General features: G+C 35.9%; 1 long non-coding RNA gene across 1 annotated transcript in view; it reads left to right on the top strand.

Moving 5' to 3' along the window:
- LOC107506300 overlaps nucleotides 1-16054 on the top strand; it is a 30882-nt gene extending 14828 nt beyond the window's left edge. Inside the window, exons 2-3 of the long non-coding RNA XR_001595894.2 lie at nucleotides 3995-4239; nucleotides 14465-16054. This is a non-coding gene — a long non-coding RNA (uncharacterized LOC107506300). The remainder of the gene's footprint in view (nucleotides 1-3994; nucleotides 4240-14464) is intronic.
- The last annotated feature ends 140 nt before the right edge of the window (nucleotides 16055-16194 follow it).

Genomic DNA, 16194 nt, shown 5'->3' with positions numbered 1-16194 from the left:
TCCTCCCTCCTCTCTGATAACCACTAGGATATTGTCCATGTCCATGAGTCTGTTTGTCCTTTGTCCTGTTCATTTGTTGCTTTTAGGTTTATTTTCCACATATAAGAGCTGACTTTGTCCCCAGGACTCCCTTTGGTCCTGTAGTCCTCACCTAACACTCTACTCTCTGTCCTTTTATCAATCAAAGTTTTATCTTCATTCACTTTAAAATACAAATGAATATCCCCACATTCCTTAATTTTGCCATTTCAAAGATAGTACTCCTTACCTCAGCCACCAGCAGCCATTGATGACTTTACAGCCAAGATCTTTAAATCCAAATACCTCCTTTGTCCATAGCTACCTGTCCCATTGCCTTGTCCCTTCACCCTAACACACAAACACACCCACACACGTGCGCACGTACACACACACACACACACACACACACATCCAATAAGAGAAAACCTGGCCTCTGACTCCTCTGATAAAACTGAAGCCACCCCTCAATCCCTCTTCACATCTGAAAAGTTTTAATTTCCTCACCCGCCACCTCATCTCTTTTTCCTGTTTCAAAGATGAAGTGTATTTAAGTCTTCTCATGACCCTTTTAAAACCTAAGCCCATTCCCTTTGTATCCTCTCACAACTTCTCCAAGATCTAGCTTTATTTTTTAATCTTTATCCTGGCATCTTCATTCCCCCCGCCCCCCATTTACTTCTTTCCTTGCATCTCTAAATACAATAAAATGTCTTCTCTCTTTCAACAAAGATAGCATGCTTATGTTCACGTCCTAACACTCTTGCTTTTCTAACCAGGTGTCTGCTTCTGTGCTATAGGCTTTTCTCCTAACAGCTGAGCTAATTTGATCTGTAAGTTCAGCAGCTTCTTGCTTTCCCCAGACCAAAAGTTTTATGCTAACTTCCCTTATTATTTACATCATCTTTCTTGATAATTTCATCCTTTCCTAAGGTTTCTAACATTATCTCTATTTGTAGTATTGTCAAATTATATCTCCATCCCTTAATTCTCATCATAGGAAAAAATGTATGGTTAATGTATGAAATTCGTTAATTGAAGGAAGAGACAGATGGTCTCAGATGACAGATGATAGGTGTGAGTAAGGACCTCAGGGTGACAGAGGTGTTGGAGGGATCCTGACCACTTTCATCTTGGTTCCTCCCTGACTCATGTTCCCTGCCAAGTCTCTTAAGTTACACTCATTCTTTTTTCTTATCAAGATTATTCTTTTCTCCATTTCGAGTTTAGAAACTGCTTCAGATTCCTTTTGTACACATTTCCAATCTTCTCAGCCTTGCCTCATATCTCAGTCGCTATTACAAAATCAATTTCACACAACTTGGACTAACTCCAGGGGGGTGCAGAGCAAGCCAATACCACCACATGGGATGACGACAGGGAGGGAACTGCCAGCACTGTGCTAAGGCAAAATGCAAGTATGGAAGAGGACATGACCTGTGGGGAAGATCGCCTACCTGGAGGATGACAGCTGATGGATAAATGCTTTCTGTTGTCTTCCCCTACATGGAAAACTGTGAGTCACATTTTATAAGACTTCTCAGAAGGTCTTATAAGATTCAGCATCAGTTATTCACAGCGGTGGCCAACTGATAAGGCATCTGTAACTGGCTTCCTCTCCTTACCATTTGCATTCCTCCTGTTCTTCATTTCTGCTCCTTGCAATTATAGTCCCAAATAAATTATCCATATATAAGCCTTTGTTTCAGGCTCTGCTTTGGAGAAGTCCAAGCTAAGATTTGGAATAACAGTTAATCATATCATGTAGTATATAATGCATGATATGGTAAGCACGAATTACAGAGAAAGTACACAGAGAAGAGTCCAAAACTATACATGAGGAATTGAGAAGTCTTCCTGAAGGAAGTGATGTCTACTTTGACACTAAAGGATGAGTGACCAGAGAAAATGGAAGGGAAATATAGGGGTGAGTAAAGTTACAAGGAAATGGATATGTTGAAGGCTGTAGGTAATAAAGAACGTGGCACATTTTTATTAATGGTGTCATAATAATTTCAGTGACCCAAGATCAAAAATTCTATGTCCTCTCCCCAGAATCCCAAAACCTGTCAGTCAGCAGTTTTCACTGGTGCTGGCTCTGCCTGCACTCCATGCACTATCTCTCCATCTCAGAGCTACACCTGCGGCTCAGGCCCTTACCCCTTCCCCTTCGACGATTGCTACAGCTTCCTAACCAATATCTCATGTTTCTGCACCAATTCATCCTACACTCTGATCAGAACAATATTCCGAAAACACTTAAGGCTTTTCCCTACTTGATCACCTTCAGTGGCTTCCTAAATTAGCCCTGTTCCTCCCTCCGATTTTAATGTCTGTCTTCCTCCTTACCCATCTTATGTACTGTCTTTGATTCTTATTTCCCCATCAAGCCCTGTATCTTTCATCTTTTGTGCCTTTGCTTAAGTCTTACAATTTCCTATCTTATAAACAATTATTTTTTGAACAAGTAATTTTATTTACATTCTATAAAACAAAAATTTATAAAAAGCTATATATGTAAGGGAAATCAAATCTCCTTTCTAGTCTCAATTTTTAGATATACAGTTCCCTTCCCAAAAGTTACCAGCTCCTACCAGCTTCCTATTATATCTTTCCAGGTGTAGTTTTTGCCTATACAAATATATAGATTATGTAGTATATACAACATATATATTTTAAAATTATTTTATATAGTACTTTATGTATGTATGTGTATACAGGTACACACACAATACTTTCACGCACCTCGGATTTTCTCTCAACAATAGACTTTGGACATTGTGGATTCTTCTTTTAAACTATCTAAACCATTCCATTCTATTAATGTACCATAGTTTGTTAGTCACCTAAAGAAGGTTACTTAACTTTTTCTAACCTTTTGCTATAAAAATGATACTGCAATGATTATCCTTGTATCTACATCAGTTTGCACATGAATTGACTATATTGAATCTTCAATTCAGTAACAAGGAAGAATCACATTTGAGATTATGTTCACACTTTATGTTTTGCTGAGACATTACGAGCTTTTAACTTCTCACTATTTTGCATTTTATTTAGCTTTTTCTTTCTTCTTTTGTATATGCCTCACTCGTAGAACTAATTATTTAAATTCTAAAATAGTTTTTACAGGTACAAATAAGTTGAACATCTCTGGCATCTTTCTCTTTATCCTTTTTTTTTTTTTTTTTGAGGGGAGGGGGGCGAGGACACACTATGAAGTTGAGCATAAAATAAACAAAAGAAAGAAAAAAATAAAAATTGCAAACTTCCATGACTCCATGACTCCAAGGTGTTTCTGTTGAGTGGCTCTTCTGGAACCGAGCAACTATATGTAGCTTTCTGAGTGTTATTTTTCAGATTTAAGATAATAGAAGTATGTGAAAACAATCACATACAAAAAAATTTAAAAAATGTTGAAAGAATTTTTAAGATAACATAATGCAGCAAAAACACGAGTTTAGAAATATTTTTGACATTTAAACTAGATTTCCTGAGTTAATTGAGAATTGCTGAGGGCAGATAGTGAGAACCATACATGTAATGCACCAACAAATTTCCCATGTCTGTTTGTGTTTTATAAGGGAAAAGTGTGTGTGTGTGCGCGCGTGCGTGCATGTGTGCGTGCGTGCGTGTGTGTGTGTGTGTGTTAAGAATATAGCGCTCAGGAAAAAAATATCAGGCCAATTATTTAAATAACTCTCTTCAAGTTCCAAGACTTTTCTGACAAAGTATCTATGTCACCGCAAAATCTCAGTCCCAAGAACAAGCTAATTAGTTGGAGGTTGACCTCAGAGGTTTCTCATTAAGTCATGTATTTCAAATGTCCATTGCAAAGTGATAAAAATGAATGTCTGAAAGCCCTTTCTGCACTCCTTTGGATATTATTACCCTTTGGTGGGTTCTTCAAAAATGCAACCTTAGCAGAGGAAGCCTCACATTTCGGGGTCACTGACAGACTTTTCTTGGGTTTCAGGCCATGCAAAGAGAAAAGGTCAGATGGACTGCTGAGTTTCACCTGGAAGAGACATTTCCCACTAAAGCAACATTGCTGTCCTGCTTCTCAGATGAATGAACATGGTCCAGTAGGCTCACTCTACCCTGCTTACCCTGGACCTTCTTTGTGAGCCATGGCGAAGGGGCGGGAGAGCCCCTGAGCTCCTATTGTGCAAGGCACCCCAAGGCACATAGTCTTTCAACTTAGAGTGAAGCCATTTGCAGGTGAGCATACCACACTTCTAGCACACTTCCTGGCACTCCTGGACTGGGACCCTGTCCCTGAATAGAGACATATAGATTCCTACCTTTTTCTTGCTCCCTTCTCACTTCTGTGTTACCTTCACTTTGACTTTCTGTGACCTTTAACTCCAGCCCTCTGAAGCCTGACAAACTGGACCAAATACCAGCTTTGTAATCAAACAGATTACGTTCTAATCTGACTCTGTCACAGAAATAGTATGTGACCCTGGGCATGATATGTCATTGCTTAGAAGAGTTAGGGGCTATTTCTTTTCCTCCTATCATAAACCAAAAGAAGTCCATGTTACTGTAAAAAAGGCCTAAAGCTTACATATACATAAAGACAGTCCAAAATAATACATAAGACACTCATACAGAGGTTACATATTGGAGGGGTATAGGAACTGAGCAATTTTGGGACAAAGATGGGAAGGATACTTTTTGTTGCATATACTTTTAAACTGCTAGTTTTTGAACTACATAAATACATTATCCAGTCAACCAAAGTATAAGAAACATAAATAAGAAATACATCCATAGGCAAAAATTACTTCACGTAAATCAAATCTGACTTTTCTATGAATAAAATATTATAATAGGTATATTTCATTTAATGTAGATTAATTATGACAAGATTTTTTTATTGAAATGGCCATAAATATGAAATTTAATAAATTGTTTTATATCTGCATTATAGCATAAGATAACAAAAATAACTGTATCATTTCAATTTCTCTTTTTGATTCCATCCAGTGTGTAGTAAAAATCTCTTGAGTAAACTGTTAACATTTGTAATGCACTTTAAAGTTTATAAAATCTTTCATATGCTTTCTCTAATTATGATTTTTCACCCATGGAAAGCAACCAGGGCAGGTACATTTTTCACTTGCCAATGGTGAAAATGCATTTTGACTTGTCCAAGTTCACAGAGCAAGCAAGTGGCAGAATTGAGATTTGAATCCAGTTCTCCTATCTCCGAATGATGCCAAAATGTTTCCTCTAATTTAAAGGCAGAATTCATACATGAAATGTTTAAATTTAGCTTAAGAGATTTAGAAAAAGAAAAGTAAAACTTACTTGAGTCTCCTATTGGCAATACCATCATAATTCAAACATGCTATATTTTACACTACACTGGTTCCATTTCTCTATTCTTAGATCTCCAGTGTGCTGCCCAAGAACACTTGACATCATCTCAGAATCCAAAGGGACATATTTATAGTGTTTCCCTACTTTGAAAGTAGTTAAGAACAGAGAGCTGGAAATAGTTGGTCTGGATCGAAAAAGTAAATCATACTTCCTCTTACTCTGAATAGTGTAATGAGCCAGGATTGATATTGTAAAATAGCAAGACATGCTATATAGCATCCTGAAAAAAAGATGATACCAATGTATTTAGTTTAATATAAGAGAAAATGGTAATTAACTTTTTATATGTAAAACATATTATGAAAAAATGTGAAGAAAGGAGAATTTCACTGAGTTATATCTTTTTTTTCCTTCAATCCCATAAACAATTCTCTTTTTAGCAGTAATTAGAGAAAGCTAAACGTTTATACCTTTTAACTATTCTATTTTGTCTTGTCATCATTTTTGGTTGAATACAACTGTTTTTTTTTTTTTTAACTGCAGGGGTTACACGCACACACACACGCGCACACACACATTATTATTCCATAATGTGGTTGTTTAATAAGAATTTTGGAGTCAGAAGGTTTGGCTCAAGCCCTGACCTGGTACTTTCTACCCGTGAGACTTCAGCCAACTAACTCGACCTTTCCGAAAATTCTCTTCCTGCCCTAGTTATGCGGCAATTAAGCAAGATAATGAATTTAAAATAAAAGTATACTTTTTGAAACAGCATTCATTTGTTCATGCATCCATTCAACTAAACTTATCAGCACCTACTAGATGCAGGCCCTGAACCTGGCACTGGAGATACAACAGCAAACAAAACAGCATCCTAGCCCCAGGGAATTTACGCTTTCTAAAGAAAGACAGATAATATAACAAGTAAGGCAAAATTTTAGAGTGGCCATAAGTGTTATTGAAAAAAATAATGGGGATAGAGGAGAGAATGTAAGGGGTATAATTATAAGTAGATGGATTAGGGAAAGCTGCACTAAGAAAGAACAGGTTTAATAAGTATTAGTTATAATTACTATAGTCATAGCATATTATTCTACTTTCATATATTTGCAAGACTTTGTGAGCAGACTAATGAATCTAACACTATTAATGGCAAACATAGAAGATAATCAGACACATACACTCACAATGGCCACATTCATCCTGCTTCTCTGCAATTGGTTTAATATCCTAGAACTGTTTTATGGCCCTTATTACTAAAGACTTGGTTCACACAGAAGTTTATAGCATATCTGGTTTAAAGGTTATAATAATGCTATGATCAAAACTAGCCTGAACGTGTCAAAATAAATGCATAAAATATATCTACCAGCTGTGTGGCCCCAAAGACCCTCAGCCTCTCTGAGTCTCAGCTTCCTCAACAGAACACAGCTATACTTTTTGGTTAAAGCTTGTTTTATACATTAGAAATAATACATGAAAAGTGCTTGGCCACTTGGTATTGCAATGCAGCAACTGCTGAGTTAATTAAATGAATAAAGTTAAGAAGAACTGTGGTCAACTCATTTCATGTTCCAATAAATATATTAATAGCTTATAATTTGTGAAGCTTTCCCTAAAATTAATTTTTTAAAAAAAGTGTTTCCCATCCTTAGGCACTAAAACATGAGTTATTATTACCTTACTTGGCGGTGTTCTCAGCAGCTTTCTCTTTGAGTCCCATCCTTCCTTTCTGTCCTTCTCGGTGTTTGTTCTTCTCCTTTTCAATGTAAGATGAGCTTTATTTTTCTTAGTGTCTTTGGGTTTCTAAAACAGCAGGTACTTATTTTGTGAGCTTAAGACTCCCGCTTAGATTTGGGCATGTGTCAGTTGAGCATTGTCTTTCACAGCTAGGTGTTGGCAGTGCCAGGGCAGGATGTGGGCTCTTCAACTATGGATGTGGGGCCCTTTCTTAACTACACCATATGGCCTCTGAGGGTTTGCATTTGATTTTCATTTAATTGAAATTCTTGTAGAAGATCGTTGACAATAGCATTAGCAGTAACCAGCTCTTTTTAATTGTCAGAATAATCCTTCTCTGTTTTTGTGCAGATGTTGTCTTCCTCCCAGGGCAGCTGTGAGTGTGTGAACTACTCATCAGTGATGTGGACACTGCCCAAATAGTAATCAGCACAGAAACCTTATAAAATTACCAACAGATTACTGCTTCTGTCTGCCAGCTCTTTCAATGCCAGCCAGCCTGGGGGCTGCTTTGTTTTGTTTTGTTTTTTACTGGAATGGGTTGTGATTTAGAGTAAGTCTTTGTGGACTGTGAATGAAAATATAGGCTCGCACCCAATTAACAAGCTTTGACAAATCAGAGGGCACACACATGGTATGTTTGCAAGAAATATCTACAACCTAGAAAACTAGAGGCCCTTTTCTCCCTTTCTCTTGCTTTAACAATCCAGGACAAATTTAATAAAACTGTCTTAGCCCTGCCATAATGCTATATGTTGTGAGGAATGCCAAAGAAGTGAGACTTTCTGCCCTTCAAGGCCAAATGTAAGATTGGATCACAATGACCATGGTGTGAGCCACTTACCCAGGATGGGGGTGGGGAATCCGAATGTTTCTATTCACATATGCTTTCATCTCTCTTGAAGTCCAAAGGATATCAGTGACATAACCTCTAAGTTAGATGAGTTTCCCCAAATGCAAAAGTAAATATCTTAGTTTTACCCTTGCTTACTGCTACATGCTGTCTCAATTTTCCCCCACTGCCTCTTTCAGTGGGCCCTCAATGACTTCTCTTACCTACAGTTCATAGATTTTCCAAAGAATCCCTGCTTCTGTAAAACCACCTAAACCATAATCCCATAAAATTAAAATGATAAGATGGGAAAGCACTGAAAACACCACTGAGTACCACGGCCCCTGGCCAGTCAGCGGTTCTGTGCTGCCAAGTTCCGGGCGTTCCAGAGTTCTCGGCTTCCTCTATGTGATCCCCGCCCACCTTCTACCCTGAAGGGACTACTAACTTTTTTTTTTTTTAAATAGGTTTAACATTATTGCTATCCAAACATCTATACATTATTCTCTCTTCTCTATTCTATGTCTTTCCTTTAGATGCATTTTCTAATAGCTTACAAAAAATTCAGTCCCTCGTGAAGCATGCCGTTTTAAAGATTTAGGTCAATATTGCTATCTCTTCGGATTTTAACCAAACTATGTGTCCTGGTATACAGTGTGATTTACATTTAGCAGGTAAACTTTATTTCAACACTACAGAGTTTTGAAAGAATCTAGAAGGCCAGTAAGAAATCAAACCTCTCAAGAAGTCTGGGCAAGTCTCTTTACATCTATTTTCTCGTTTATCACGAGAGTACCACTAATGGCCATACAGTTTCTGCATTGCAAAACCTCAAGGAGTAGCATTATGACTGAGCAAGAAGGCAGCCTGTCTATAACACGACCAGGGGTGGGCAAATTAAATGATCTTCGAAGTCTCTTTGAGCTAAAATTTAATCATTATGACAATTTGGTACTCCTGTTTTTCTCTAAATTTTCTTCACATTTACTTTTTAAAACATAATTTTTACTGGTTATTTTCAAATATGTTCTGAACTAACTAGTTTTAAAATAGTTTGTGCGCTGCTTTATGTAAAAATATAAAATAGTAAATATTAAAATTTTTAATGTTATTAACACTTTACAAAACCCACAAATATCTAAATTCCATAACTCATGTAGCATGCCAAAGAGATCATCTATGCAGTGATTTTAATTGAGATTGCTAACAAATTCAAATAGATTATTAAATGTCAAGTACTATTGCTTTCCACTGTAAATCAAATGGAATATTCGTAGGGATTGAACTTCACCATAAACAGTATGTGCTCTGGAATGAACCTTCATGTAAGGATCACTGGTCTTGAAATCCAGCCAAAGGAGTTTAGTTAACTTAATTGCTAACAAGAGACCGTTGATGAAATAATTCTCTCTGTTAAGTGGTGCTAATAGTGTTAGAATCCAGCTCTTTTTCTGTAGGTAGTAGCATATTCATGTGAAATTACTATACTTCATATCCTATCAAAAAGACACATGGAAACTTCAAAGTTTATAAATATCATGTTAACTGACATCAAGTAGCTTTTCCTTTCTTTGTAATTTCCACCTAAGTAGTATCTTACAGTACAATGTGACAGGCTGGGAAGTCTGCAAAGTCAAAGCATAGTCTTCCCTTCTGTAAATTAAACCCATTTCCTTATTGGTATAAACAAAGTGCTAATTATCCCTCCTCTCACAATCTCTTCATAGAATTCAAGACTCTTTAGTCTTCCTATTCTTTCTACCTCTAGAAAAGAACATTGTTTAAAAACCTGCACCATTTTAATGGCTTGGCTAGAACCCACACCAAACTTAAAAACTGAGCAGAGTATTCTCTGTGATGTCTGAGTGCTTGTCGTGTACCCAGTATTGCTTAAAATAATCCTGTACTTTACATATATTATTAGCTCATTTAATCCTCATGACAACCTTAAGAAGTAGTTTTGTTATCCTCATTTTACAGGTGAGGAAACTGAGGCACAGAGAGGTTAGGTAGATCACCCAACGTCATACCACTGAAATTCAACAGAGCCACATCTATTCCCATAACCACTGATCTGCACGACTTTTTCCTATGTTGAGCTTACTTGTTCAGTAGCCAAATCTCTAAACATCGATAATACATGTAGACTTAATTACCTTCAGAACATTCCTCTGATAAGTAGTATTATTGCAAGTCTAAAAGCAGGCTTGCTAATGAAACACTCAAGTAAATTAGAGAAAAAAGTATGCGCTGCACTCGCCTAGCCCAGCGCCGTCTCCTCCTAGACCATGCCCATCCTGTATTTTGTTTGTTTGTTTGTTTGTTTTACAAATGGTGACTTTGGTCGTCATCTCCTTTTACGGAATTGAATATATTACATTTACTTTAACTACCAGACATTGTTAGTTCAGCATTTAAAAATAAACAAACTGAAGAGGTTACATAGAAAACTATTGAAAATTTTAGACTAGAATTGGTAGCCAAACTAATAAAAACAATCAATAAAATAACAAATATATAAATTATATGTTATTTTGAATAACATTTCAGAATAATAGTTCCATAAGACAGGGTAAAAGGCTTCTTCGGAAACAATTTTCTACATAGCATACTCACCTCAACCACTACGTGTTATAAATGTATATTTTCAGATAATTGGAGCAAAGCTAACAACTTCAAAGTGATAAGAAATCGAAGCAAATCGAAACCATAATTCGAAGGCTACAAACGATATTTTCCAGAAGTCTAAATTATAGTGCTTAATCTATCAAGGAGTGTCCTTAGCCTTTGAATTGAGATACAGTGCATACCACTGACCTCTTTGTGTCACTGGTGAGCTTTCTTTGGCTCACTTCTACCTCATGTCTTGAATGAGTTTCCAGTTGAGTGCCATATATATTCTTGCAAAGGCCACTGAAGATAAGGCTTTTTATCACAGCTAATCTTTTCCCAAGGCAAATGATATTCAGGATGAAAAAGCTCCCTGCTAATTTATGTGGCTTCGAAAACCAAAACAGATAAAGAAATCTCCTTTAAAATCACCACTATGCTGGAATATAATCAGGAACTGGGTAAATTTAATAATAGAAGGAAGTCAAATAGACTGACCTTTCCCAAGTTGTTTTAAAACTGACATGTGAGTGGAAGTTACTGGTATGGTTTTGTTGCAGCTTCTGTCTTCCTAAGAAACTTGGAATCTGAGCAGGGAACATTTCTTTAAACTAGAAGTAGAACTAGAATTGCATCCACGGTCAGTTATTCCTCGTATTGTTCCTTCATCCAGAATTGTCCCATGGTTGAAATCTTCAACTTCAAACCAATAATCAAATTATATTTATTTAAATTTACCACCTTCCTTCCCATTACTACCCTGATTCCTCATGAGTGCTACTAATTGCTCATTGCCTCCTTTTTCTTCTGGATTCCTGTCAGGATTGCGTTGTCCGTAGCTTTAACATCTTTCGCATCAGCCTCCCTCTACGCTCTTTTGTCTTTCTCCCACATCTATCCTGCTTATCCTCAATCCTGGATCAGTTCATTATTGTTATCTCTGTAACTGAGTTGGCAGAAAAAACAATCATCAATGTGTTGATGGCAGCATTGCAAACTCATATATTTTTTGACTTGTTAGTCTACTTGTTCTTGCTTATCTTACTCATTTCCGACTCATTGCCAAACACTTTGGTTCTCTTTAAGCCTCCTTTTTTTTTTTTTATCCTTAAAAACTCATATTCAAGAGGTGAACTTGCTCTCTTTTACTTAAAAAAGTAGAAGCCATCAGGATTGACCCCTCTTAATTTCTTCTAACTGCAACTTATCAATATCTGCAGGCCATCTTTTCATTCTTCAAGCATTAGCATAAAAGCCACTTCTTTGTTTGGCCACCCTGGATCATTCTCTCTAAATGCAGGTAGTCGGTCCTGTTTTCTGAGCTCTAATCACATTAAGAATATAATCACGATCAAAATTTTAGATTTTTAGGAATAGATTTTAAGTTTCCTGTTCTCCACTAAATATATCTTAATTTTTAGTTCAGGAAATATAGATTGTAAAGTATAATTTTTACAGTTTCACTTTTTAAAATAGATAATAATTAATTCTTCCACTACTGGGCCTAACTACCCAGCTTTTTGTATATTCTCTAAAGATATTCTAGGACACACATAAGCAGTAAGTATATTCTCTTCCACCTACACTTTTTGTGTACACAGATACTATTATATTATGCACACTGTTATGCACCCATCACTTAACAATGAGTACCACAAATTATTCCAAATCAGCATATAAAACATTACCTTTTTCTATTTTACAGATGGCCCAGTTTGGTAGATTAAAGACAATCATAAATTCTTTGCTGCAAGAGGTGGAATCTGTTTCTCTCCCCTTGTATTTGGGCTAGCCTCATAACTTATTTTGTTAATAGAATGAGGTAGATGTAATGTTGTGTAACTTCCAAAGTTGGCCCTTAAGAGATCTATAGCTTTATGCCTGGGAACACTCTCTCTTGAAAGCTAGCCATCTTGCTAGAAAAAGCCCAAGCCATGAGGAGAGGCCACATGGCAATGGTACTTTACTCCAGTCAACAATTCCAGCTGAATTTCCATCCAACAGCCAGCACCAAATGCCAGCCATGCGACTGAACCATCTTGGATGTTACAGACTGGTCAGGTCTCCAGATGAGTGTAGTCCCAGACACCGTCACACAAAACAGAATTTTGAGAAAAAAATTTTTGATAATTATTATTGTTTTAAGCTCACTAAGTTTTGTGAATAGCAAGAAATAACCAAAAAGACATAATATTTCATCGTATGGGTATACCTTAATTTATTTAACCCAACTTCTACTGATAAACATTCAGGTTCTTTCTATTCTTGCTACTCTTTTGCAATTATAAACAATGAGTGCTACAATTAATAATAACGTATATATGTCATTTGGTATGTGTGAGTATTTCTCTGGGATTAATTCCCAAAAGTAGAATTGTTGGAAACTAGAGAATATGCACTTACGGTTCTGATAAAATTACAAAATTGTTAGCCTTAGAGATTTTACTAACTTAGACTTCTATTAATAATGTATGAAAATCACTGTTCTCCTACACCTTCACTAACACTGTGTGTTATCATTTTTTTTTTATTCTTGCTAATCTAATAGGTAGAAAATAGTATAATTTCAATTTGTAGTTCTAGTCTTATAAACAAAGTCGAGCACATTTTAATATATTTAAGAGACATTTATATTTTCTCTTAAGTGAACAGTCTATATCTGTTGCTCAGATTCCATTGAGATGTTGGGTTTTTTAAGTTAATTTATAAAAACTCTTCAGGGAATTTAACCCTTTATTTATAGTAAAATTCATTACTTTTCTTTTAACTTTGCTTAGAGTAACTCTTGCTATGTACAACTTTTTGTTTTTATGTGGTCGAATTTATCAGAGTGGAGTCATTCTCATTCTGATAGAAATTCTGCCCTGGACTCTTCTAGTACTTCTTTTTCATATTTTGATTTTAATGGTTTTTAGCATTTAAATCTTCTCAAAGATATAGATCCACTTTTTTTTTTTCAGATGGCTTTCATTGCATTTCATAATGTATTTACAAATCTTTTTTGTAGCCCTTATATTCTTCAAGAGCAGGAAACCTGTCTCTTTTAATGGCCGTATCCTGAAAACCTAGAACAATAGCTCATATATAAAAGACTCTCAATAAGTATTGATAACCATATGAAAAAAGTTTAGTACAGCACTGAGTTCTACAGATAAAACAATTCTTTCTGACACCATCTGGGAGGAATTTAACAAGAAAAAAAAAAAGGAAGCTACATTTTGAACAAGTATGTTGGAGAAACTGGGACTTAAGGCTCAGCGATACAGGAATAATTTTGAGGCTCTCTTCTCCAACTATATTTACTACCTACCAGATGTGACTGCTTTTTCTTCTGATATTAGTTAATTAACTTAATACTTCAGAAAACTCTTATTTATCACCCTACACACAGACCTCTATTAGAGGTCTTGAATGTTGGTGGATGAGGATGTGTATTAACCTAATCTAGCGTCTATTATAATAATTCATTTTAATTGCTTTTCATCCTGGCTATATGATCTCCCAACTTCTTGGTAGTGATATAACTTTGTAAAGAAACTGATTAAGAAAAGAGAAAAATCAACCCTGATATAACCTCTTAAAAAACAGATGTGAAATACATTTGAAACATTCCATAAGCAAATATATTAGATATTCAAAACAAAGGAAACATGTTGCTTTCATTGATTGTTTTTGGTGCTGCCTCTATTCTCCCAAGGAATATCACTGCCTTAAACTTTTCCTCAGTAGACACTTCCTGCTCTTATAATTCACCTTCAGATTTATCTCATGGTCAAAACTCTTTGCCACCTGATCACCCTTCTAACTCTAATATTCCAAATAGCTATCACTTTTAATGGTTCTTTGTAATCTCTCTGATACAGAAATACATGTATGCAAACATGTGTACATGCAAAAATATTCTTTCTTCTTTATTTTTATTCCTGTGTGCTTTAGTCAGAAGAGAAAGTGTTTTAGAAATGAAGGTACAGTGAGAAAAATGGGAAGCCACTAATTACTTGAGAGGAGCCGTGGTTGAGGGTGACACACAAGGATGACATGAGGTAGGTCATCTTCCTTTCCAAGTATAGCCACTTCTCCTGAAAAAATGTTTAAATACTATGAATGATTAATATGTTTATTTAATTTCCTTTAAATGAGTGAGGTACCCCTCTTCCGTGCTTAAAATGTATTTATACACTGCCTTTCCCTTGTGTTTCTCAAAAACTATAAAAAAACACATTCTCCTATGAGGCTTATGTGGTATATAATACTAACTTTTTATGTTAGATGCACATATTCCCCACAGTAATTGAACATATAAGAAAGACATAATTTACCATGTCTTCATGACATTTCTTCAATTTGCTATATGAAGTTGTCTGTTTGAAATGATCTCTGATAAGAATTGTTAAAATAAACAGATCTATTTGTAAAGCTGCAATCTTCCCCTTCTCCCTGCCCCAGCCAACTTTTTTTTAAATGAAATTTTTATAAAGGTAACATACAGTAAATGTCCAATAGGGTAATGTCCTAGGACGATAACATAGATAGAATATGATATGTCCATCTCAAATGGTTTTACTGATTTAATTATGTCTCAAAAATTTTGGAATCTTGAACATAATTTATATGGTTAAAATATACCATTAAATGATGTAATAATCTATAATAAACAATACCATTTACCACATGACCTTGATTGTGTGAATTAATATCTAAAATGCACCCATTTGTAATATATCGGGCATAATGACTCAAGATTATTTGAAGAATATTGCTTAATAAAGAGCAATGATGACAGAGTAGTTGATGGAAATTCTGATATTACTTCTACCCCCATCCCTTACCACTGTTCTTATAATCCACAAGAAATTTTTTGTGCGTGTCCTCAATTTAAAGTTTTCTTTCACTCGGGATATAGCATACCCAAAATGTATTGCGGTGCTTTAAAGATGGTCAAAAAATTTTTGACACTTCTCCCACCAAGAGGTGGTGTCCATGTCCTTCTTTCCTAAAATCTGGATGGGTTCTGTGACTATTTTAATCAATAAATTATAGAGGAAGTGAGCTCTGCCAGTTTCTGAGACTAGGCTGTAAGAGATTGGCAGCTTCCACTTCCTGTCTCTTGCAACATTTTCTTGGAACTCTGCCTCTGGGAGAAGCCAGCTGCCATGTAAGAAGTCTGACTATCCTGATAAAACAATGAATGCAGAGGGTTATCTGCTAGATCTCTGCTGTTCCAGCCATCTCAGTCCAAGCACCAAGACCAGTCATCAAGTAACCATCTCGGACCTTTAAATCCCAGTGAATATTCCATGAAGATCAATGAAGACCTCGGACATATTGGCCCCATCTAGTCATCCCAGCAGTCCTTAGCTATTCAAGCAACCCCAGCTGTGGCCACAAACATCATGTATCAGAAACAAGCTGTCCCTGCTGTGCCTGTTCTAATTCCTGACCACAGAATCATGAGCGTCATGGTCATTATCTTGATTTTGTGATGGTTCACAGGTGTGTACATATGCGCGCTTATCAAATATGTACAATTTATTGTGTAAATTAACATCAATAATGCTGTTAAAATTTTTTAAAAGATTATTGTTGTTTTATACCACTGAGTTCCAGGTGGTTTGTCATCTCACAATAGATAACCTGAATATACACCTTCTATATTTGATGTTTAT

The sequence above is a fragment of the Rousettus aegyptiacus genome, unplaced genomic scaffold (genome assembly GCF_014176215.1).
Source record: "Rousettus aegyptiacus isolate mRouAeg1 unplaced genomic scaffold, mRouAeg1.p scaffold_m13_p_1, whole genome shotgun sequence".
Classification (NCBI taxonomy): domain Eukaryota; kingdom Metazoa; phylum Chordata; class Mammalia; order Chiroptera; family Pteropodidae; genus Rousettus; species Rousettus aegyptiacus.
This window is presented reverse-complemented; position numbering and strand designations above follow the sequence as displayed.